Source organism: Vombatus ursinus, unplaced genomic scaffold, assembly GCF_900497805.2.
Source record: "Vombatus ursinus unplaced genomic scaffold, bare-nosed wombat genome assembly UNPS02006874.1, whole genome shotgun sequence".
Taxonomy (NCBI): domain Eukaryota; kingdom Metazoa; phylum Chordata; class Mammalia; order Diprotodontia; family Vombatidae; genus Vombatus; species Vombatus ursinus.
The window spans coordinates 2582261-2606618 of record NW_020946652.1 but is presented as its reverse complement, the minus strand read 5'-3'; positions in this window follow the sequence as shown (position 1 = coordinate 2606618).

The window sequence follows — 24358 nt, the reverse complement described above, 5'->3', positions numbered from 1 at the left end:
AAGATCTTTCTTCTGAAATTGGAGTCCAGTGGGCTGACTGATGGATGGAAACTGGCCAGGTGGGCTGTGGAGTTACAGGGGATGGTACCATGCACCTTCTCTGAGACAGAAACATAATTCATTAAGGGCCTCTGCCTAGATGAGGAGGTCAAGGAATGAGACAGCATCAGGAGGGGCCCCTTCCTCTCCTGCACACCTGAAGAATTTGGTCAGGAGTTAACACTCAATTTTCTTTCAGGGGTGTGTTTATTTTTGTTTTTTTAATTGCTGAAGGGACTAGCAGAAAGAAAAAAAAATATCCTACTAGATTCTAAGATCAGTTAGTCATGGGACTAGCATTTATTAAAGGCCTCAGAATATAAAGACAAAAATGAAAGTTCCCTTGCCCTGGCTAAGCTTGTAATCTAGCCTAGGGAAGCTGCATATGCTTATATGGGTTCAAAGTGGACACGGATAGATGCTAACAGGCACTCAAATACAACAGAAATAGTTTTAGGCTGGGAATCACTCAGGTTTGAATCTTGGCTCTGCTGTGTATTCTATGTGTGTCCTTAAGAAAGTCCCTTCAGCTCTGGGCACCTCAGGTTCCTGATCTGTGAAGTTAAAGGTCGGACTCTGCCTCCATGTGATGTTCCCAAGGTGACTGCCAGTAGCAGAGTCTGAATTTGAATTCACATTCCTTTGAATAAGAGTCCATTTGAATTTGAGGGGGGCAGCTAGGTGGCGCAGTGGATAGAGCACCGGCCCTGAAGTCAGGAGGACCTGAGTTCAAATCTGGCCTCAGACCAAACACTTGACACTTACTAGCTGTGTGACCCTGGGTAAGTCACTTAACCCCAATTGCCTAAAAAGAAAAAAAAAACAAACAAAGAAAAAAACACATTTGAATTTGATAAAATGACTGTGGATATTGGATTTTTGGGTCTCCTAGGAAAGCAGAAGTGTTTGCCTGGCACCTGGTCTTTTCCCTGGCAATTCAGTGAAGTGGACCTTGGGCACATACAATTGATATTAAAAGGCACAGCTGCCAGCTGTAGGCTTTTGAGTCAAATAAGACCCAATGGGCCTGGCCTCAGAATGGCCTGGAATTTGCCAAAGAAGCCTGTGCTTCCTCCACCTCTGGAATATGGTCCCCGTGCTCACATAGAGAACTTTCATTATCACAAATGCCAGCTTTACATTCACATGACAAAGCAAAGAGGGCTATAGAATCCCACAGACTTCCCAAGGCAAAAGTGGTCGATCAACAAGCATTTTTTAAGTGCCTACTCTATACCAGGTGGGCAGTTAGGTGGAACAATGGACAGTGTGCTGGAAGACTCATTTTCCTGAGTTCAAATCTGGCCTCAGACACTTATGAGCTATGTGATCCTGGGCAGGTCACTTAATCCTGTTTACCCCAGTTTCTACATCTGTAAAGTGAGATGGAGAATGAAGTAGTAAACTACTACAGTATCTTTGCCAAGAAAATTCCAAATGGGATTGTGAAAAGTTGAACACAACTGCAAATGACTGAAAAACAACATTTTTACCAGGCAGGCAGCATGCTAAGAGCTTGAAGATATGAAAGGAAAGCAGAAGATTATCCTTGCCCTCGGTTTCCTCTTCTATAAGATAAGGGGTTGAAATAGATTTGTTGTCTGAGGCACCTTCCAGCAGCACGACCTTCCAGTTGTGAGTCAATAATCCTACTTCCCATACCTGAAAAATTGTATTTGCATCGACATATCACCAGTGCTTAGCACAGTGCCTGGCTTATAGTCAGTGTTTAATGTTTATTTATTGACTGAGACTTTGAGCAGTTATCTCCTCCAATGGTCTCATATTAAGAATGAACACACTGGGAATTTAGTGATTACCCAAGCTCATACAGCTTATCAATCCCAATATAGGATTTAAAACTATATCCTCTCATCCTAAATCCAGTTGGCATTCCCTCTCTGTGTCTTTAGGGGAATAGGAGACTTTTGGATTGTGTCTGTGGGTGGGTGATCACAGACTCCTTTCTGTGTTCTGCATTCAGCCTTTAGTCAGCTAACTCAGTCAACGAGGAGTAAGTAAGCACCTAATATACACGTACCAGAGACTCTGCTGAGCACTAGCAATATGAAAAAAGGCAAAGCCTGTCCATTGCCTCAAGAAGCTTGCACTGTAACATGGGAGCCAACATGAAAACAACTATGTACAGACAAGCCAAAAACAGGATAAATTGGAGTAGTCAACAGAGGCAAGCCGCTGGAATCAAATATGAGAAGCATCAGGACACATTTCTCAAAGAAGATAAGCTTTGATCTAGGACCTGAAGGAAGGCAGGAGGCAGATATGAGGAGGGAGAGCCTTCCAGGTGTGGGAAACAGTCAGTTAAAATGCACAGCACTGGCGGGTGGAGGGTATTCTTTCAGGAACAACAGTAAGGTCAACGTCATTGAATCATAGAGCACATTGAGATAAGGAAGTTTTAAAAGATGGGAAAAGTAGGAAAGGGCAGGTTGTGAAGGGGTTTGAATGACAAAGAGATGATTTTATGTGTGTTTGTGGAGGCATTGGGAACCATTGGAGTTTGGTGAATGGGGGAGAGACTTGGTCAGACATGTGCTTAAGGGAAATCAAACTGACCACTAAGTGGAGCGTGGACTGGTGTGGGAAGAGACTTAAGAGAGACCCAATAGCAGCTATTGCCATGGTCCATGCATGAGGTGCTGAGGGCCTGTAGTAGGGTCCTATCAGTGTCCAAGGAGAGAAGGCGAGATTGTAGATGAGATGTTAGGAAGGTAAAATAATGCAATCCATAGGTCTTGGCCACAGATTGAAAATGAGGGATGAGAGTGAGTGAGAAGTTGAAAATGCCACCTTGGTTGTGAGTGTGAGTAACTGAGAGACGATGGTGATATCCTTGACAGTAATTGGAAATTTATGAAGAGGGGAAGGTTTGAGGGGAAGAAGGAGTTTGGTTTTGGACATGTGTAAGTTTAAGATGCTTATGGGGTATATTATTCAAGATGTCCAATACAGGCAATTGGAGATGTGAGTTTGGAGTTAGAGAAATTAAGGCTGGATATGTAGATCTGAAAATCATGAGGATAATGCTAATTGAATACATGGGATCTGATGAAATCAATATGGAAAATAATGTCGATGGAGAATAGAAAAAGGCACATGATATGTTTCTGTGGGACTTAGGGTCAGCAGGCATGACCTGAATGATGATCTAGCAAAGGAGACTGAGAAGGAGTGGTCAGGTAGAGAGGAGGAGAACCAGGAGAAGGAAAGCATTCTGAAAATTTAAGGAGAAGAGATTGTCAAGAAAAACAGGGTGATTCACAATATCCAAAGCTACACAGAGATAGAAGGATGAAGACTGAGAAAAAGCCCTTCGATTTGGCAATTTAGAGAGTGTTGGTAACTTTTGATTAAATGAGAAGATTGGAAATGTAGTGAGTTAAGAAGGTAAGAAGATAGGAAGTGGAGACACCTATTGTAGATGGCTTTTCCAAGGAGTTTAGTCACCAAAGAGGAAGAGTGATGCAGGATCAGAACTAGCAGGGACACGGAGATCAAGAGAGATTGTTTTTTTTTTTTTTTTGATGAAACATACGTGGATGTGTTTGTAAGCACAAGGCAGCCACCAATGTACATAGAGAGACTGAAGATATGTGAGAGAATGGGGATGGTTGAGGGCACATTTTGCTAAAGTGTAATGTGTGAGATTCAAGGAATATGAGTTTTTAGGACTCTGACGATTACTGCATACTCCATGGGGAGTGTAACTGGCCTTTCACCTCCCTTGAGAACCCTCTGCCTCCTTAGATTTTTCCAAGGTGTTGGAATTTTCCAAATGGATATTTGGATGCCTGGATCCCCCAGCTCTTACCCAATTTTTGAAGGTTTTCAGAGAAGGAAATTCCTTCACTGGCATTTTTAATCCTTCTTGTAGAAATAGTATTACGTTTTTTTGAGTTACGTCCACTTGTGGTGCCAACTTATGGCTTATGAAAAAAATACTCATAGGGAAGGCATGGGTTTTATCTATAGGTGGTTTCCTAAACAAAGCAAATAGTACCAGAGGTCAGCGATAATACATATGATAGTATAAGACATGTCACAAGCAAAACATGTCCCTTGAGTGGTACAGAAAATAATGAAAGCAGTGCTGCTCAGTGAAGAGGCTTGGCTACCTGGGTAGAAATCCTATCTCGGAGAATGACTATACGTATGACCTTAAGCAAGTCTTTTAAACCCCTGAGTCTCAATCTCCTCTTTTGAAAATGGAGGCATTTGGACTAGATGATTTCAGAGGCCCCTTTCAGATTCAGATCTGAGATTTTGGGGCTCAAATTTTATCCTACTCTCCTTCTCTCTGTTCAGACCATATTTGGAGTATTGGACTTTCTTCTGGGTACCAGGTCTGAGGAGGGTGGGGGCGGTGTTGATGAAGCTGAAAAAGATCCATGGATGGTGACCAAGATGGTGAAGGTCCTCCAGCTCATGCCATAGGAAGATTGATCAGGTGAATCAATGAAGAACAGGATTAGAAAGGAAGTTGGGGGATGGATCATCGTGTGGAAGGAGAAGGTTTATTTGTCATTGCAGAGGTGGGGAAAGCCTCAATATCTGGTGGATGGAAAGTGCACACAGAGAGATTTAGCTCCAATATAAAGAAGCAGCTTCCTATTACTCTGAGCTTTCCCATGCTGCAATAGGCTGCCCTTGGAGGTAGTGAGTTGCCCACTACTGGAAGGCTCCATGCAGAGGCTCAGGACTATTTGCCAGAAGTGTTATTAATGGGATCTCTGCTTGGGCCAAGGGTTAGTCTAAGTAGTGTCAAAGGTCGTTCCAAGGCTGAGATACTCTGGTCCTGCTGGGAATTCAGAGGACAGACAGTTCACTGTGAGCTGGGCTGGGCCTTGAAGGACGGAAAGGAATTGTTTAGGTAGAGAAAAGGGGGACACCTAAGCTTGGAGAATTATAATTGGAATCTTCCTTCGCTATAAACTCAACCACTCCCCTGAAAACATTCCAAAAGTGGTAGGACATCACATTCCAAGCTCACTGAAACCAGCAAATGAATCATGCAGAGACCTGGGCTGGAGGCGGCTTTTTCACTTGCCTGCCCACCTGATGCCAGGGGAAGATAAGCAAACTATGGCTTCCCTGAAAGTACTCTCCTTTTCTCGTAGCCTGGACTCCGACTGTTGTGAGAAGCATCACTCCACCTTACTGTATATAACCTAACACAATTCTTTGGGATACAGGAGATCTTAGGGAAGAGTCCTCCCTACAAATTCATTCTCTCTGTCTCTGCCTGTCTCCATGTCTCTTTGTCTGTCTGTCTGACTCTCTGCCTCTAGTTCTCTTTCTCTCTTTCTGTTTCTCTCTCTGTCTCTCTCTCTTTCTCTGTCTCTCTCTGTCTCTCCCTCTGTGTCTCTGTCTCTTTCTCCTCTCTTTCTCTGCTCATCATCCTTTTTCATATCCTCCTTTTCTACCCCCCCCTTACCCTTCCTTCTTCCTCCTCTTCTATTTGGCTATTAGGTGGTATAAGGGACAGAGCTCTGGACTTGGAATCAGGAGATCTTCAGTACAAATGTGGGCTCAGACATTTCTTGACTGGACAAGTCATTTTAACTCTCTCAACCTTGTTTTCTTTATCTGTAAATTAGGAATCATCATAGCACTGATCTCTTCGGGATTTATGAGAATCAAGTGAGGTAATGTAAACAAAGCACTAATATAAATGGGAGCTCCTCCTCCCTCCTTCCATCCTTCTCACCTTAAATCCAGGTTCTTCCAATGGAATCTTTCTGGCATTCCCAAGCAGGCTTACCAAACAATAGCTCCCCTGAATATCTATAGCAAGGCTCAAAAAAAAAAAATGAAAGGGTACAGAAAGAGATCTTCCATGAAACTGTCATGGCTCTAATTGTTTTTGTTCCTAATCTAGACTTAGATCATGACTAACTCAGGAAATTGACATGGAATTATGGTGGTAGAAACTTAATAGCAGAAGACATATCTCAAATATAATTTTTGGAAGGATAGAAAGTACATATTTATGTATATATATAAATAGATATAGATATATAGATATTTCACTTATAGAGGACTCAAGTTGTAGAGTGTTGGATTTGAACAAATGAATGAAAAGTATTTTACTAATCACTTTCAATGTGCTAATTATTCTGCTAAGTGATAGGGATACAAGTGAGAAAACAAGACAGTCCCTGCTCTCAAGGAGCTTACATGGGGAGACATATGGTAAAATTACCATGTAGGAAGGAGCAGCTGCAGGGCAGTTGGAAAGCCCCAGTGGTCCTTACACTCAAACAGCAAAGCAAATATTAATGCATCTTTTAATGTCTTTCCTATGACTAAATCACATCTATTAAAGTCAGAAGACCCCTGGTTGGAATGCTAGTTTTGCTACTTTATACCTATTTGACTCTGAGTAAGTCACTGTCCTCCTCTGGGACTCAGTTTTCTCATCTATAATATAAGGGAGCTGGGTAGGCTAAAGAACCTGTCAGAATACTCTACACTTTATAACACATTAAGATTCACAAAGCATTTAACACATGTTATCTCATTTAATCCTTTAAACAACCCTGCCAGGTGACTGCTATTATTATCTCCATTTTAGAGATGAGAGAAGTGAGGCCCAGAGATGTTAAAAGACTTCCCCAGCATCACACAGTTAGGGAGACAAGCTTCAATCTCAGGTCATTGTGACTCCAAGTCCAGTGCATTTCTCCTCTATGCCACTTAGAGATTGATTATGATATTATGTACACGTATCATTGTAATGATACTAGATAGGGTGGAGTGGGGGAATTCTGGCTGAAAATTCTCAGGAGCATTTGAGGAGGGAAAGTCCCATAAAACTATGTGGTAGTGGGAAGGGAGAAGAGAATGACAATGGCCTCATGCTGGCTTGGAGGACTGGTCTTCAAGGAATTGACTTCCTTCTTTACATCCACGGCTTCTGACTTGCTCTCAGAATGGTTTTCAGAGGGGCTGTTGACTCGTCCAAGGTCATATAAATATTCAGTCCAGCATCTCCAGGCCCTTTCTCTCACCCCCATCCTTCTTCTCTCCAAGTGACTAATGGAACCTTCCCAAACATTTCTTTGCCTGCTCCTGTTCAAAAGACCGGACATTCTTGCTCAGCTAATTCAGCGCATGCACAGAATTGCATCCAGGGATATTGGAAAATTCTTGTTCACATTTTAAAACCTGATAAATTTGGGTTGTTGAGAATAGAAAAGAATAACCCACCCCCCACTCTGGGGTTGGGGGACATATTTTTTTTTTTTGATACTAACTCTATCTCCCTCTGTAGGTCACAAAGACCAGGATTCCATGACAGCAGGTTAGGAGGACGAGTCAGCTTGGTCTGACATTGGCACAGATGGATGACAGGAACATGACCAATAACAACAGTAACTGTAATAAATAATGAGCATGAATAGTTCAATCAAACAGAGGAAAACAAATATGAAATGATGCTGAGTGAAGGTGATAGCACCGAAAGAACGACATAAATGCTGACCACCACTGTGCAAACAGAGGAAATGTTAATGAGCAATGGAATGAGCCGGAGGACAATGGATGGGGCACTATTTTGAGAAAGTTCTAATCCTCAGCTCCTTTAGTAAAGGGACCATTACGAAAGCCTCAGGGGTTCTCTATTACCCCACAAAACCCTCTGCTGGGTTGATTTACTTTATGGTCAGGTGGAGTACGCTTGTTTGTCACATGACTGCGTGCTTTAGGAGCATCTAGACAGGCGGTGCAGTATAACTGGGAGAAACCTGGATTTGGAGTAGGGAGCACCGGAGTTGGAAGCCGGGCCCCGACGCTTCCTTCTCCCATGCAGGCATCGCGCCGGTGGAGAAGTCACACACACCCTCGAAGTCTGTCTCTGCATCTATAAAGTGCAGATCCCAATGTCCATGATATGTATTTCCTAATGACATGAAGTGATTTCCAAATGTCGGAATGTCACATAAATGTCACTTATTTATATCTATCAGCTGTTAGTAAACCACAGTTTCTCCTTAAAAAAAGAAATACAGCATGGACAAAAATGAGCAGATAAGAACAAGAAGGAAGACACACACACACACACACACACACAGAGTTGTTGAACCATCAAGACAGCCACTCCCACTTCTGAGGCCTCAGCGTCTATAACCATTTCATGGCTCTTGGGTTCCCACAAGTGAGGGTTCAGCTCCACCTACAGGCAGAATGTCCTCCTCTCAGCTGGTGTAGCCCAAGATCATGATTGTATAACAGGAAGGGAACTTGGTTCCTCGGTTCCTTTATTCCAATCCCCTGTTTTATAGAGAAATTTCTGGAAAGGGAAGTCACTTGTGGCAGGTCATTCGGATGGCTGTTAACCAAGTTGAGCTCCAAACCTGGGTCACCAGATTCTCAATCCAATGCTCTTAGAGCGGCACCAGTGGGCTCATGGCCATGATCGAGGCAGTGGATATTGATCAATTCAATAGGCTGTTCTCAAGACACCTTGAGGCCATGTTGCATTTCTGGCCTAGCCCTCTAGCTCCTGCCCTGGGGCCACAGACTCCTGAGTGCCAGACTCCTCCTTTCTAACCTGATCTTTGCATTCCTAGCACCTAGAGTAGTGTCTGGTACACATCATGGACATAATAAATATCCATTAAATTTAATTGACCCTACAACTTAATGACAGTGATTGAACCACATGAATCCAAGACCCCCCCCCATAATTGCCACATGTTGGCAATGCTTCCACCTCTATGTCCTTTTCCTCCTGACCGGTCAGTCCCTACCTGACCCCCCATCTGAGGAAGCATCCACACTAGTCATGCCATCTTCAAACCCAGACCAGCCCACAATGCCCAGGCTATTTCTCTACCTTGCCTCTACGTTGGTATTTTCTCCTCCTCCCCCTACTTTTCAGCTTCCCTCTTTGCATTATCTTACCTTATAAAAATATAAGTTCACTGACAGTAGGGACTGTCTTTCATTTTACTTGAATTCGTATTCCCAGGGCTTAGCACAGTGCCTGGCACATAGGAAGTGTTTGATCAATGCTTAATCTATCTGGTTGTCTGTTGGGGGGAAAATGAAAGGAAGGAATCAGAGAAAACTTTCAGCCAGCTTGGATGATGAGGAGTATGGTGGTATCATTTACAGCAACAGAGAAATAATGAGGAGGGGGAGATGTCATGGGGAAGTGAGGGTATGAGGAGTTCAATGTGTTGCCTGCAGAGTTAAAAACATCACGGACAAGCAGGAGATGTCTCACAGGTCTCCAGAACTTCAGATCAAGACTGGGAGGCTGGGATCTGGGAGCCATCCCCTTGGTAGTGGCAGCTACAGGATGGAAGTGAATCTCACTGTCAAGGTAAAGATTGATAGAGCAAAGAGAGTAGGCCAAGCAGGCCTTGGGGATTCCCACTGTGGGGAAGGGGAGAGAATGAGGAGCAGTCAGTGAAGGAGTCAGAGTACTCATAGAAAGGGCCCTTTAGGAAGCCAAGGCTGGAGAGAACTCCTTGAAGAAACGGCTAGTCCCCAGGATCTGATTCTGCGCAAGCACGAATGGGTCTTGAAAAGAGGCTCTTGGGTCGGGCAAAGAAGATGGCACCAGGGCCCTCTGAGAGAATCTCAGACCCAGTGGAAACCAGAAGGAGAAGAATGCGCGGTTTGAAAAGTTGGGGAAGCAATGTATATTAGCCAGTCTTCCAAGAAATTCTATTTTGAAAGGAAAGAAGGAGAGAGAAAACAAGCTTGAGAAGGCAGTCAGGGGAAGGGGCCTGGGTTTTGGTTTTTGTGGTTGCTTTAGAATGTAGGCTCATCGCTGCTATGGAGGGTTTCCCTCTTATATCCTCAACATCTCAGACGGGGTCTGGCACAGAGCAGGCCCTGAGACATATTTGATCGTAGATAGAACCTTGTGCCCATTCCCAAACCAAGAGCAAGGAAGTGATTGATGATTCAAGGGCAAAGCGAAGTTTCCAATCTGTTCCCTCAGCCCCACATCCAATTATTCTCCACTTACAAGGACACTTTTCAAATTCAGGTCCTCGTCCCCTTTGGCCTGGACAATCAGAAAAGCCTCCTAACTGACGTCCCTGCTTCCAGGCTCTCCTCACTTTAATCCATCATTCACTTGGCTGACAAAATGAACTTCCTCAAGCCTGTCTGTATTACTTCTCTCTTCAAGAAGTCTCAGGATATACATCACAGTATTATTCTCTAAGAGAAAAAAGCAGCATCTCTGCTGGTCAATGAAAGCCTCTCATAATGTCACTGCTCTCACGCTGGAAATGCCGTAGTCTGCTGCAGCTTCATCTTCTCGTTGACTGGTTCCCTCCAGAACCTACAATTGAAGAATGTCCAGGTCAGTCAGCTGTGTCTTCACTCCTTCCCGGGCTTCCCTCCTGACTCTAGACTTTCTTGACCATGGGGTTTCCCCATCCTCCTTTCTGCCATTTTCTGTGTTTTCTTCCCTAATTAAAATGTTGATGGTGTTATACAGATGAAGAAATGAAAGCTAATGATAATAATAATAATAATAATAATAGGCAAAAAGATGGCGGCATAAGCAGTAAGTTGCTCTCACTCTCCCTTACTGACCTTGAAAAATCCAGAAAATAGTGCCCCAGCAAAAATTCTATAACAGTGGAGCCAGCAGAAAGATGGGTTATACAGCAGGTTTTTTTTAGCTTGTGAGGCTAAGGGGATTAACGGGAAAAGTCCCTCTTGCTGATACGGAAGGGGATCAGTACAGAAAGGGAGGCGTTCCAGCAAGTCAGTGGCAAGCCCCACCTCAACAAACCAGCAGGAGATCCTGAACCCCAGGGAGGTGGAGCAGGCAAGCTCCAACACCACCATCTGCCCATTTGCTTTGCCACAGCCAGGGGAACCAGCAGACACCAGCTCAGAGAACCACCAATTGTGTGGTGGACTGGAGTCCACCAGTGGCTGAGCCTCCCTGTGGTATAGTGAAGCCCCAGGTGAGGAGGCAAGTCCAGTGGCCAGACCACCCCCAACACCACACACCACCCTGAGAGCTTCAGTGTAACCCCAGAAACATAGAAAAACCCTACTTGGCCTCAGCACACACCAGCTACTACCACCAGCCGCAGCTCAGCACCAGTTAAACTACAGCCTCTCCCACCTCCAGCTGCCAGAACCTGAGGCCCCAGTACACAAAAACAGTCACCAGGCCCCTTGACCCCAGCACAAGAAGCCTGGGACAGTGCTCCTCTGTGCCTCAGAAGCAGAGATCAGCTTTAAAAGCCAGGAGAAAGGCAAACACCATGAGCAAAAAGCAAAAAAGAAAAACAAAGACCATAGAGTCTTACTCTGGGGACAGGGAAGACCAAAACACAAATTCAGAAGAGGACAACATTGTCAATACACTCACATCCTAAACCTCAGAGGGGAAAGCCCAAGGAGCCTTCTTGGAAGAGCTCAAGAAGTATTTTGAAAGTTAAATCAGAGAGGTGGAAGAAAAAGTGAACAATTCCTTTAAAAATACAATTGACAAAATGGGGGGAAAATCCACTGAAGAAAACAACTCCTTAAGAAGTAGAATTGACCAATGGAAAAGGAAGTGCAAAAGCTAACTGCAGAAAATCATTTGTTAACAATTAGAATTGGGGGCAGCTCAATGGCGCAGTGGATAGAGCACCAGCTCTGGAGTCAGGAGGACCTGAGTTCAAATCTGGCCTCAGACTTGAGGCTTACTTGCTGTGTGACCCTGGGCAAGTCACTTCACCCCATTGCCCTGCCAAAAAAAATAGAATTGAGCAAGTGGAGGCAAACAATAATAATTTAAAAGAAAAAAGGAGAGGGAGGAGGAGGAGAAAGAAAAAATTAGATAGTGCTCTGATGTTTGTAAAGCAATTTACCAATATTACTTCATTTGATCCTCACAACAATCTGAGAAATGGGTACTCTTATTATCCCCAAGGTTATGTAACTGGTAAATGTCTGAGCTAGGATTTTGGCTCCAGTCTTTCTGACTCCAAGTCCCCACTCAGCTGAATTCCAGAAGGTCAGAGTTTAAGGGTGCCTCAGAGGCCATCTAAAGAAGGGACTAATCACAGATGTAGCCTTCTGTATGCTAGACGCTGTGTTCAGCACTTTTTACTATGATCAGCTCATTTGATCCCCACCCCCATCCTGTGAGGTAAGTGATGTTATAATCCCCATTTTATAGTTGAGGAAACTAAACCAAACAGAAGTTAAGTGACTTGCCCAGGGTCACGTAACTAATTCAACGTCTGAGGCCGGATCTGAATTCAGGTGTTCCTGACTCTAGCTGGGTAAAATGAGGGGATCGATATGGATGATCTCTGAGCTCCTTTCCAGTTCCACATCTATGATGTCCTGCAATCCACACAAAAGAGAGAAACTTCCCAAAGGGCCTCATTTTAGTTGTAGAAAAGACTTTGGGGGAAATTAATATTTGCATGTTAGATATGGATTACAGGTAATATCATCTCCATTTTACAGATGAGGAAAAATAATGTCTAGGAAGGTGCTTGCCTAGGATTACACAGCTAATAAGTGTCTGAGAAGGGATTCAAACCAAAGTCTTACTGACTCCAAGTCTAAGTTGGCTTCTTTTTGTAAACTTTAGACATTTCAAAATTCAGTCAATCAGTAAGCATTTATTAAGCACCTGCCATGTGCCGAGTATTGGGGATATGAAGAAAGGGAAAGAGATAGTTCCTGCCCTCTAGAATCTCACATTCTAATGGGGCCATTGTATGCAAATAACTCTGTATGGAGAAACTAGATAAAGGATTCATTTGAAATAATCAACAGAAGGAGGGCACCAAAATTAAGGGACTGAGAAACATTTCTTGAGGAGGGGGGGTTTCTGTGAAACTTGAAGAAAGACAGAGAAGCCAAGAGGTAGAGATGAGAATGGGGAGCATTCCTTCCATGGATATTACTGAACTCCTTCAGTGACTGGCCCTTCCCATTCAATATTCTTAATGTAACAAATGAAGTGTAAAGCCCACCCCTTCCATGGACTGAGAGCCTAGTTCCATGTCTGGCTTTGCCTTTAACACACAGAAGAGGCTTGGGGAAGCTGATTCCCCTCTAATGGTTTCCATTTCCCCACATGCTGGAGGATGCTGCTCTTCAGCCTTTGCTTCTTCTCCAGGACTCGTTGGAGCTAGATGAGATAATGTCTGTAAACCGTCTGAACACTTCAGAAGGAGTAAACCACAGAAACAGAAGAGCTTCTGCTTTCTCTAATCCGCAGCAATTCCAGTTTGGTTTTAGATCGTAGGTGCCAGAAGGGACGGGCAAAGAAGGCAACCGGAGGCATCAGGAAACCCCCTTTCCAAAAGTTCATTCCCTTTCTTGGCTTGGCCTTTGGTCCAAAGTGACATCTTCTCCCTCCTCTTTCTGGCTTCCCAAACTGAATTCAGGATGGAAGCAGTTCTAGGACAAGAATTACAGGAGACCTGATTTCCTTCCTCAAAGCTCATAGGATTATGTATAGGAAGCTGGGAGGGAGTGCATTTCATAGATGAGAAAATTGAACCTCCAGAATGCCCAGTGACTTGCCCACAGTAACATGGGTACTAAATGTTAGAGTGCTCACACGTCCTTAATGACATTCTTTAGTAGATATTAAAAAAATTCCTCAAGATTTGTTGATGCCAATGGAACAAGCTTTCAGCATGTCAAATCACTTTATTATGCATCCATTTCACCCCCAGTGGGGCCTCTGGGCTCCAGCTAGTCTGGTCTCCATGGCTGTTATCTTTCCTCATACTATCTTCCATAGAATCTCAGAATTTCTAAGTTGAAAGCAATCCCAGGGGCTGTCTAGTACAACTCAGATATGGACAAGAATCTCCTATCCAACATTCCCAACAAGTATTCATGTAGTCACTGTTTGAAGATTGGGAGGGAAACCCCAGCCTCTCATGTCAGCCCCTTCCACTCATCTCTGTTATCCTGAGGGAATGTAGTACAGCGGAAAGAGCACTGGTTCTAAAGTCAGAGAATCTGCGTTCAAATCCTACCTGTGTGACCTTGGAATAATCACTTATGTTCTCTATGCCTGAGTTTTCTTAATAGCAAATGGAGTGGTGGTGTTGAAGAAGGGTCCTTCTGGCTTCAGATCTATAATCCTGAGATCTTCTTTGTTTATTTTTCAAGGCAGAGACATTGGCCACCTAGATGTTCCATGAATAAGATACTCTATCCCTTGACCCCCGGCATTCTGTCTCTGTTGTCCTCATGTCTGGAATGTTCTTCCTCCCCACTTTGACTACTGAACTCCCTGGCTTCCTCTAAGTCATAAGTAAAATCCCACCTCCTACGAGAAGCCTTCCTTAACTAACTTAATTCCAGTGCCTTCCTTCTGCTAATTATTTCTTACCTATCTCTCTCTCTCTCTCTCTCTATCTATCTAATTTGCATGTTGCCTCCCCCAATACATTGTAAGTTCTTTGAAGGCAGGGATTAGCTCTTTTTATATCTCCAGTGCTTAATACAGTGCCTGACACGTAGTAGGTACTTAATAAATGTGTGGTGAATTGAATTCATTTGGATTCCAAGTATCACGTAAGGGTGGGATTTAGCATCAGATTTGGAGTCAGAAGATCTGGCTCAATCAAACACCATCTGGAAGACCTTTCAGTGACACCTTCTGTCCCTTAAAATAGAAATTATCTCTTGCAATCTTGAGTTCTATGTCTATGTAAATGGCACCCAGATCTGTGTTGTCAGTCTTACCCCCACTCCAAAGCTCCAGGGCTTCTCTAGCTGCCTATAGGATATCCATTTGTCTGAGCAACAGTTCAAATTCAACATATGCAGCATGAAGTTCATTATCACCGAAAACATGTTCCTCCTTTTGACTTCACTATTTTTGTCAAGGAAAGTGTCCAAAGAACTGCCCCAGATACAAGGTTGTGGGATTCAGAGCAGACCTTCCACCCAAGCTCATTATAGGAAGTAGACAACAGCAGATTTGGTTTAGGGAATGTCTCTGTAAGAATGGGCACTATTGCTCAAGAGGAAAAGAGGTTTCCAATTAGCATTTACAAACACAATTTGCTGTGACCTAACTCCCTCCCGTCCACCTCCCAAATCACCATCCTATGTTCTCCTTCCACTTGCTGTTGAACATTAATAGATGTATCTAGGCTCATCATTGAATCGTGGCTCTAGAATAGAAGGGACCTCGGCAAACATCTAGTCCAACCCTTTGATTTTAAGTTAGAGGAAATTAAAGCCCAAGAACATGAAGTGTTCTGCCCAAGCTCACAATTGTAAGTGGCATTGCCAGAATTTGAACTCAGGTCCCACGACTCCAAGGTGAGCAATCTTTCCACTGCTCCTTAGACAACAATCGCTGAGGCTGCAGTAGCTTATGCTTGAAGCTTTCCCATCTTGATACAGCCTTACAGGCTAACTTGTGCTATGTTAGGGGCACATGTAACCTTTGCTTATCACTGGACACTCTCCAGAGGTGGAAAAATGGATGGTAGGTGCAGTTACTATGACTGGAACAAGCATCAATAGAATAAATTAGACACAGATTCCATAAAATCTTACTTCCCTAATTCAGAGTCAGGTTATGTGTGAAATCCATTATTCAAGACCAACATAGATCCCAGGGAAGTCACCAAAATGACAATAAAATATGACCAAGGGAAGAGACCTAGGACCAATCACTGTGCCCATCCCCTCCAAGCCTCATCCTGCATCTCTCCTGCCTTCCCTCCATTGACTTAAATTGCCAAGTTGAGCCTGGTTTGATTCAAGATCGAACAGTCCCCTGACCCTTATATAGCTCACTTAAGTACGCCAGTGTGATGGGCTACCATCCATTTCAGCTGTTTCCCATAGACCTGTCACCAAGAGGAATCTCCTCTGCACGGGGTGGAGGGGTGGGAGGTAATGTGGTGCAACCCACTGAGCTTGGGGTCTCAAGACTTGAATCCAAATCCTAGCTCAGCCACTAACTCCCTGAGTAGACCTGGGCAAGTCATTTCAACTTTCCAGGATTTAGCTTCTTCATCTATACAATGAAGGTGGTGGAAGGTGATGGAAGGTGGTGGAAGGTGGTGAACTACATTACCTCAGGAGTTCCTTCCACTTCTAATCTAAGCCTAGGCCCTGGTGAAGTTCTCTCCTACCAGCACCCCTCCCCTCCCAGGTCCTAATTCTCTGCATTAAACTGACAGTCGGCACAAGCTTGAAGAACCCCAGGACAGCCCTACCCAGTGATGAAACCTCAGAGGAGGAATTCAGGGCAAGCAGAACCTCAGGGAGCATAATTAATGCCCTGCTCTGGCGTGTCCTGCCCCAGCTCCCCAGTCTTCCCACTCTCTAGCCACCTGGGAGTGTTATCAGGCAGGAGAGGATCAGCAGCCCCAAAGCCCAGGTCCTGGAGGCAGGAGAATCCTCTTTCCCTGGACACCCTCTGGGAGGCAGATGCTCCTCCTTCCCCATCCTTCCTTCTCCCGAACTGGAATCTTTTTCAAGTGCCAACTCCTTACTGAAACTCCTAATGAGTCCCTACTTCCAGGAGCCTCTAGCCTGCAGTCACTGGAATTGCCAGCCCTCCTAACTGCTGACATAGCTCAGATGCCTTTCCCTCACTTTCCCAATGATCTTTCTAGATCTGGGGCCACAACAGGAACAGCAATATTGACATGTGATAATAACAGAGAGGAAGGAGGTGGTGTAGAGGGAGAATGGTTAGAGGACTTGGGATCAAACCCTGATTCTGCTGGTTACTCCCTGTGGGACAGTGAGGAAGTTACCTCCCCCATTTTGGTCTCAGTAAGCTCACCTGTGAAAACAAGGAAGTTGGACCACATAAACTCTTAATTTTTCTTTCAGATCCAAAACTTATGATCAGAGGGATGCAGTATGGCACTCTAAAACACTGATTTATTTGTATTTCAGAACCCTGGGCTTTAAATCCTTGTTACCTGTATGACCTTAGGCAAATTTCATGTTTCTCTGTGCCTCAGTTTCCCTACATGTAAAATGGGGGGGGGTTAAACCGGATGACCTTTAAGGTCTCTAGCTATGCTCCTATGAACAATAACAGTTTACATTCACATGCATTTTAAGGTTTATGAAGTGCTTTCTATAGATAGGCAAACCTCATTTTATTTCACTTAGCTTTATTAATCCTCACACATATTGCATTGTTTACAAATTGGAGGTGTCTGGCAACTCTGCATTGATCACTTTGATGGGTGCCATTCTTCCAACAGCACATGCTCACATTGTGTCTCTGTGTCACATTCTGGTAATTCTGACAATATTTCAAATTTTATCACAATTCTATCTCTTATGGTGATCTATGATGTTACTATTGTATTATTTTGGGGCATCAAAAACAGTGCCCATATGAGACTAGAAACTTAATCAATAAGGTGTGTGTTCTGACTGCACTACCACCTGGCAGTCCCCCATCTCCCTTTCCTTAGGCCTCCCTATTCCCTGAGACACAGCAATATTGAAATCAGACTATTTGATAACCTTACAATGGCCTCTAAATGTTCAAATGAAAGGAAAAGTCAATCGATGGGACAAACTTCATCATTGTCTTATTTTAAGAAATTGCCCTGGACACCCCAACCTTTAGTAACCACCACCCTGATTGGTCAGCAGCCATCGACATCGAGGCAAGACACTCCCTCAGCAAAAAGATGATGACTCGCTGAAGGCTCAGATGTTGGTTAGTTTTTTTTGTTTTGTTTTAGCAATAAAGTATTTTTTTCATTAAGGTACATATATTGTTTTTAAAGACACTTAATAGACTACAGTGTAGTGTAAACATAACTTTCATAGACATTGGGAAATTCAAAAGTCCAGGTGACTCACTATATTACAATATTTGCTTTACTGCGGTGATTTAGAACCGAACCTGCAACATCTCTGAGGTATGCCTGAACACACATATGTGCACATATATTTCCATACATACATATCAAATAATTACCTTCACCAATAACAGAAATCTTTTTGGTATCTTAAGACACAAGACCATTTAAAGAAATAGCACATTCTAGTTTATTAATACTAAATAAAAGATTAAGGATTAAGCTGGAAGGGACCTTGGAGATCACTTTGTCCAAGCCCTATATTTGTCAAATGAGCAATCTAAGTCTCAGAGGAGTTACATGATTTCCTAAAGGTCACACAAGAAAGTAAGCTTAACAGAAACATCTTCTGGCCCTAGGTCTTCTGACCCCATAGCCAATGTTCTTTCTACCATTTACAAAATGGTTTAACAGCCTTCTATAATTCTGTTCATCTATTCCAAAGAAAGTGGCACATGAATAAATACATAGACGCTTCATCACTGCATCATCTTTCTGTTCCATCTCCTTACTTCAGTGGATTTGTGATCTCACCCATGTGGGTACTTTTTCCAACAGATTAGATCCAGTCCCATCTGCACCTTATCAAACTTGAAGACTCCAATCTAGGTCTTCCATAAATTCTCCCAAAGGGCTCTAGCCAACATGGTGGGTGCCTTTCTCTAGCTCTCTTGAGATTGTAGACACATTTGTGCCATACTCAGTGTGTCCATCAGTTAGCCTTCTTCCTCGCTATGTCGTCGCCCATCTCCTTTTCTAGTAAAACATCTTTCCAGTGACATTCTTGAAGTCATTTCTATCGCTTCTAGCATAAGAGGCACTTCACGGTGCCTCTTTTTACTAAAACTTATTGTGGGCACCTCATTTAGAAAAGACCAAGTCTTGGGTAAGAGCATTGATCATCCTGCTTTGACCCTGCCCTGGTCAGATCACATATGGAGCACTGTGTTTAGTTATGGGACCACATTTTAAGAATGACTTTGATGAGCTAAAGGATATCAATTGGAGGATGACCAGGCAGGTGAAGGTCCCCCAGATAACGGCATGGGTGGGTCAGTTGAAAGAACTAGGGTGTTTTGCCTGCAGAAGAGAAGACCAGAGGAGGGGCATGACAACTGTAATCAGGTAATTGAAAGACCACCAGAAGTGGAAAAGGCATTTGACTTGTACTCCTGGGGCCCTAGGGAAAGTGGGTGTAGGTGACAGAGTGAAGTCAAGGAAATAAGCATTCTTGATGCGCTCACTCTGTGCTATTGGGTTGTTATTCAGTCATTCAGTTGTGTCTGATTTTTTGTGACCCTACATGAGGTTTTCTTGGCAAAGAAACTGAAGCAGTTTGCTATTTCCTTCTCCAGTGGATTGAGGGAAACAGAGTTCAAGTAACTTGTCCAGGGTCACACAGCTAGTGATTGTTTGAGGCCAGATTTAAAATCAAGTCTTCCTGACTCCAGGCTCAGAGCTCTATCCACTGAGTCATCTAACTGCTTCTTTACTATGGAATAGTAACTTATGTGTTATGTACTAGTGTGTACTAGTAACCAGGCCATGTGAAGTCAAACACATTTAAAAAGATTGCATCAAAAGTCCCTGCCCTCAAGAAGGTCACATTCTGATGGTGAAAAACAATACATAAAAAAGCCAAAAAGTGAGGGGAGAGGGAAGGAGGGAGGGAGAGGGAGGGACAGAGAGAGAGAGAGAGAGAGAGAGAGAGAGAGAGAGAGAGAGAGAGAGAGAGAGCTATTCCTGTATAGGGGAAGATGGAAAAGGAAATCTGCACAGTCAGGAGCAAAGTCAGGAGTGGGGTGAAGGAAAGAATGTCACAAGTCTGAGCACTTCCTTAGAATGAGGACTCAGGGAAGGCCTGCCCAATCAGAGAAAGGAGATGTGAAAGTGCAGGCATCTTTCAGGGTAAGAAGACTGCTGTAAAATGGTGGAGAAAGGAATGTGGAGAGTGAGAAGAGGAGCCTGAAGAGGAGTGAAGGAATGAGGAAGTGAAGAGATGAACTTCTACTTGCTGCAAGGTGATATGTGCAGTGGCCTTTCTCAGAGGCAATGGGATGTTTTCAGAGGAGGTCATCAGACAAGGGCTAAGTTTGGTGGGAGGAAGGAGAGGGTTTGGGTTGGCTTAAGTGGGTGAGAAACATTCCAATTCTCCAGTTATGTGGGTATGAGTTTTGATATTTGAAGAAAATGTAGTCATTTAGACAGAAGGAAAAAGAAGTGATGTGATCAATTGAATGACCTTTATGTGGTGAAGGATTAGACTTTTTTTTTTTACTTTTTGTGTTTGATTCCAGAGAATAAAACCAGGGAAAATATGTGAAGGTTGCAATAGGCAAAGTTACTTGTTTTGTTGGAGGAAGCTGCCCAACAATCAGGGCTATCCCTCAGTGAGGATGCCTTAGCAGAGAATAGCTTCTCCCAGATTGGAGACTTTTGATTGGAGGACGATTGACTTCTTCTGAGATCATTTTAGAAAAGACTCTTGTTCAGCAATGGATGAACATAGTTAGCTGCTGAGGTCCCTCACAGCCCTGAGCTGCTGGCATGTCCTATGAAATGGGGGCTCTTTTGACCTCTGTATACACTTGGGGCAACTTTGTCCACTCTTTCCCTTGATTTCTCTAGATAAATTTGTGAGCCAGGCTCTCACGGATTCTCACCTTCTTTCAGCTTTCCAGTTTAATGTATAGCATTATGACCCCCCAGATTAGGGTGACTGTGCTCTTCTAGGAAGGTGTCCCTCTCATTGGTCTCTAGACGAGGATCTCATGTTTACAATCCTGAAGTTAATGCTTCTAGACAGTCTGAACATTGGAATTTTTGGCACTCTCAGGCTTTTTCCTTTCATTCCACCAAAGAAGACACAGAAGGGGACCATGAAGGGCCTTGGGGCGTTTTCTATTTTCCTTCATCTTTTAAAAAATGTTTTTTCATTTCAAGATGATAACTGGACCTACATTGCCCCCTTATTCCCCCCTTCCCCATGGTGGTGGGTGGTGGTGATGAAGCAGGTTGCCAGCTTCAGACATGGAAAAAATGGAGGTTTTCCCTGTCACGTTGCCTAGTGTCCAGTGAACATATGGCTAGACCCAGCTTCTCAATTATTCACGGCCCAAATCAAGTAAAGGCAATGGAAAGACGCCAGATTAATTATTCCACTTTTAAAAACCTACTCCAACTTGTGTTCTTGCACTTGGCAGATAAACTTATATGGTAACAGACCACCAGATGGCAGCAGAGGGGACTCTTTCCCATGGCTCACACTTGATTCTGAAATGAGGACATTCGACTTGAATTTGAACGGGAAGGAAAATGATGAATTACCAATAGCCTGATAGTTACAACACCAAATAATTACCCATTTATATCCTGGAAGAAATAGCAACTTTACAATGGAAAAAAAAATAACCTGTCTATGTCTCAAACTCTGGAGCAAATAACAATAACACTCCTATGGTTACGGTCTATTTTTCCTATGGGAATGGACAGGGCATTCCTATTATCCTGACTCTCTCTTCCTACATCCAACCAGCTGTTGATTGTAACAAGGGCTGCACAGGACATGCCCAGAAACCCCTGCCTGCCTTTAGTTATGCAGTCACCTTGTGTTGCTAGGGCTCAGTGCCCTCATCTGGTGTGATGCAGAAACCCCGAGTGGTCCCTTGGTCTTCTTTGCCTAAGATTGGGGAGGGCAGGGGAAGAGCAAGGAGTCATGTGAGTTGTAAAGAAGAGAGCTTCCAGCTAACTGTCTGTATCCTATTCTCCCATGTAACCAACTATGTTTTCAATCTCAAGAGTTCCCACTGAGTGGGGTGGGGGGATGTATAGGGCTTTATTCCCCAACTCTACCACTGTTCTTCCATGGATCCTGGAGCCATCTAAATCAGCCTGGGCCTGGGCTTGCAACTGACTTCTCTGCTTTATAATTATTTTCATGAATAGTTAAATAAATATCATTCTTGAGGTGGTTGTATTGAGTGTTAGAAGAGATCCTGTTAATTACATAAAAGAGGTCTGAAGGCCTAGAGTCCATCGAATGGGGCTGGCTGGCAGCAAGAGAAGCTTCTGTATCTGAAATGACAAATATCGGCAAGAGGGGACCCCCCAGGCCCTGACCTACCTTGCTGGACTGGAAGACTTGAAATTAGAGAGGGATAGTACAGAGCACGTTACATGTCTTGTCAATCTATCCCTTGACAACATCTCTTGTACTGGTCCCTTTCTTTCCATGAGCACCATAACCATTAAAATTCAGATCTTCATAACTTCTCCCTTGGCTTATCATAACAGTCAATCAGTCAACAAGAATTTACTAAGTACTTATTCTGTGTCAGCAACTGTGCTAAGTACTGGGAATATAAACACACACACACACACACACACGCGCGCAAGCGCGCGCCCCTGCCTTCAATGAGCTCATGCTATAATGGGGAAGACAACATGTAAACAACCATGTGCTTACTCGGGGCAGCTAGGTAGTGAACTACATAGACCTCTGGGCTTGGATCAGGAAGACCTGAGTTCAAATCTGACTTCAGACACTTACTAAGTGTATGAACCAGAGCAAGCCATTTAACTTTTGTCTACCTCAGTTTCCTTATCTGTAAAATGGGAATAATAATAACATCTATTTCATAGGGCTGTTGTGAGGATCAAATGAGATTGTATTTAGAAAATGCTTAGCACAGTGCCTGGCACATAGTAGGTATTATATAAATGCTCTTATCATAGTATAAGAGATTTACATGGTAGTTGGAATGTAATCTCAGAGAGAAGCACCAACATTGAGGGGGAGCAGAAAATGGGGTTTGAATTGAACCTTGAAAGAAGCCAGTGAAGCCAGGAGGGAGAGAATCCCAAGTATCGGCAACAGGAGTGAAGATGTCTAGAGCTGGAGAATTCATGAGAGGAACAAGAAGGCCCATGTGCCTGGACAGATGATGCTGGGAAGCTGCATGCACTGAGGCAGAGGAAAGCAAGCAGTACCAGGAGAACATGTTCTACTAGACTAGAACAACAACCTCGTAAAAACAAACAGTTTTTTCAAGGCTGAAGAAGCCTGGACAATGCAGTGATGAATCATGAGCCCAGAGGACCAGCCCTGACAGAAGGGATGCTCTCAGAAGGCAGAATATTTGGGCAGGGCCAATGGGGAATCTGGGCTGCTGGACGATGCGTATTTGTCTCAGGGAGAGGAATGAAGAAGAAAAACTAATAATGGTTAAAAAAATAATTGAAAAAGAAACAGGTTGGAGTCCAATGTGCTGCATTTAACTATATCCACATCCTAGAAAGATTTTCCTTGAATAACTCTGGTCTTTTTTTTTAAAAGGAAGCTATAAGTATGCACTAGATTTCTTCCTTTTTTTAATGAGATGTGGTTTTTAGATTTGAAATATGATGTCAAATGCACTCTGAACAAGGACAGATCTTGTTACTTCTCATCTAAAACCCTGAAATCAAGTTCAGATGCCATTCCCTTCACTTTACCCAACATGGACTTTACTCCTTGTCCCTGGATGAACTTTAAACATTTACTTCCTACTTTAGGCAAGGGAATAAATTAGAGAAAAGCATTTCTGTAGCTACAATAACTAGTGCAGAAGTTTCTGTCCCAACTGGACAGAGATTGGATGGATTTGGAAATGCATTTCAGGTCTGTGCATTGGAAAGCCCGAGAGTGCAGCTAGCAAGGGTCAGAGCCACTCCCAAAGTTGGGCCCAGCTTTCTTGGCTTTGCATTCTTGGAGAGACAGTGGCAGCTGAGGCCAAAGAAGAGACAATCCGTGCAAATGAGACCCATGGGGCAGGTCAAAACCAGGTTTCTGTAAGCAACCACAGGACAAAAAAAATCCTAATTAACTTAGAGCAGAATCAGAATATTCTGATACACTACATTTCCTAATTAAATGAGGTTTAACCCAAAATTGTGTTGACTTTAACACTTGCCGATAATTTCTCAAAAATGAACTGGTTCAACTTCCTGCTTTAATATTATGGCTATCCTTCAAAAATATTCTAATCACTAAAATTCTGGAGAGGCAATATGGCATCATAGATAGAGGATTGGTTGTGAAGGGAGGAAGACCATGGTTCAAATCCTATTTCCAACACACACTGGATGTGTGACCTTGGACGAGTCACTTTAACTTCTTGCTATCCTAAGAAACCCTCTAGGAGATAAGCTATAGAAAAGTCACACATCTGAATCGGCAGAGGGAAATACTTCAGTGCTAGTGAACTAATGAATCCCAACTAAAAATTTAAGATTATTAAAAAAATATAAGTAACTGTCATTTATATAGCGATTCCAAGTTTACGAAGCATTTGACAAACATCCTATCATTGGTTTAGCTATTGCAATTCTGACCTTTAAAAACACAAAGCAAAGAACATAATTCACAAATTCAGAGTGGATTGAGGACAATTACTATAGGACCAGAATTATGAATATCTATTCCCATTGTGGAGTACTCTTAGCACCAT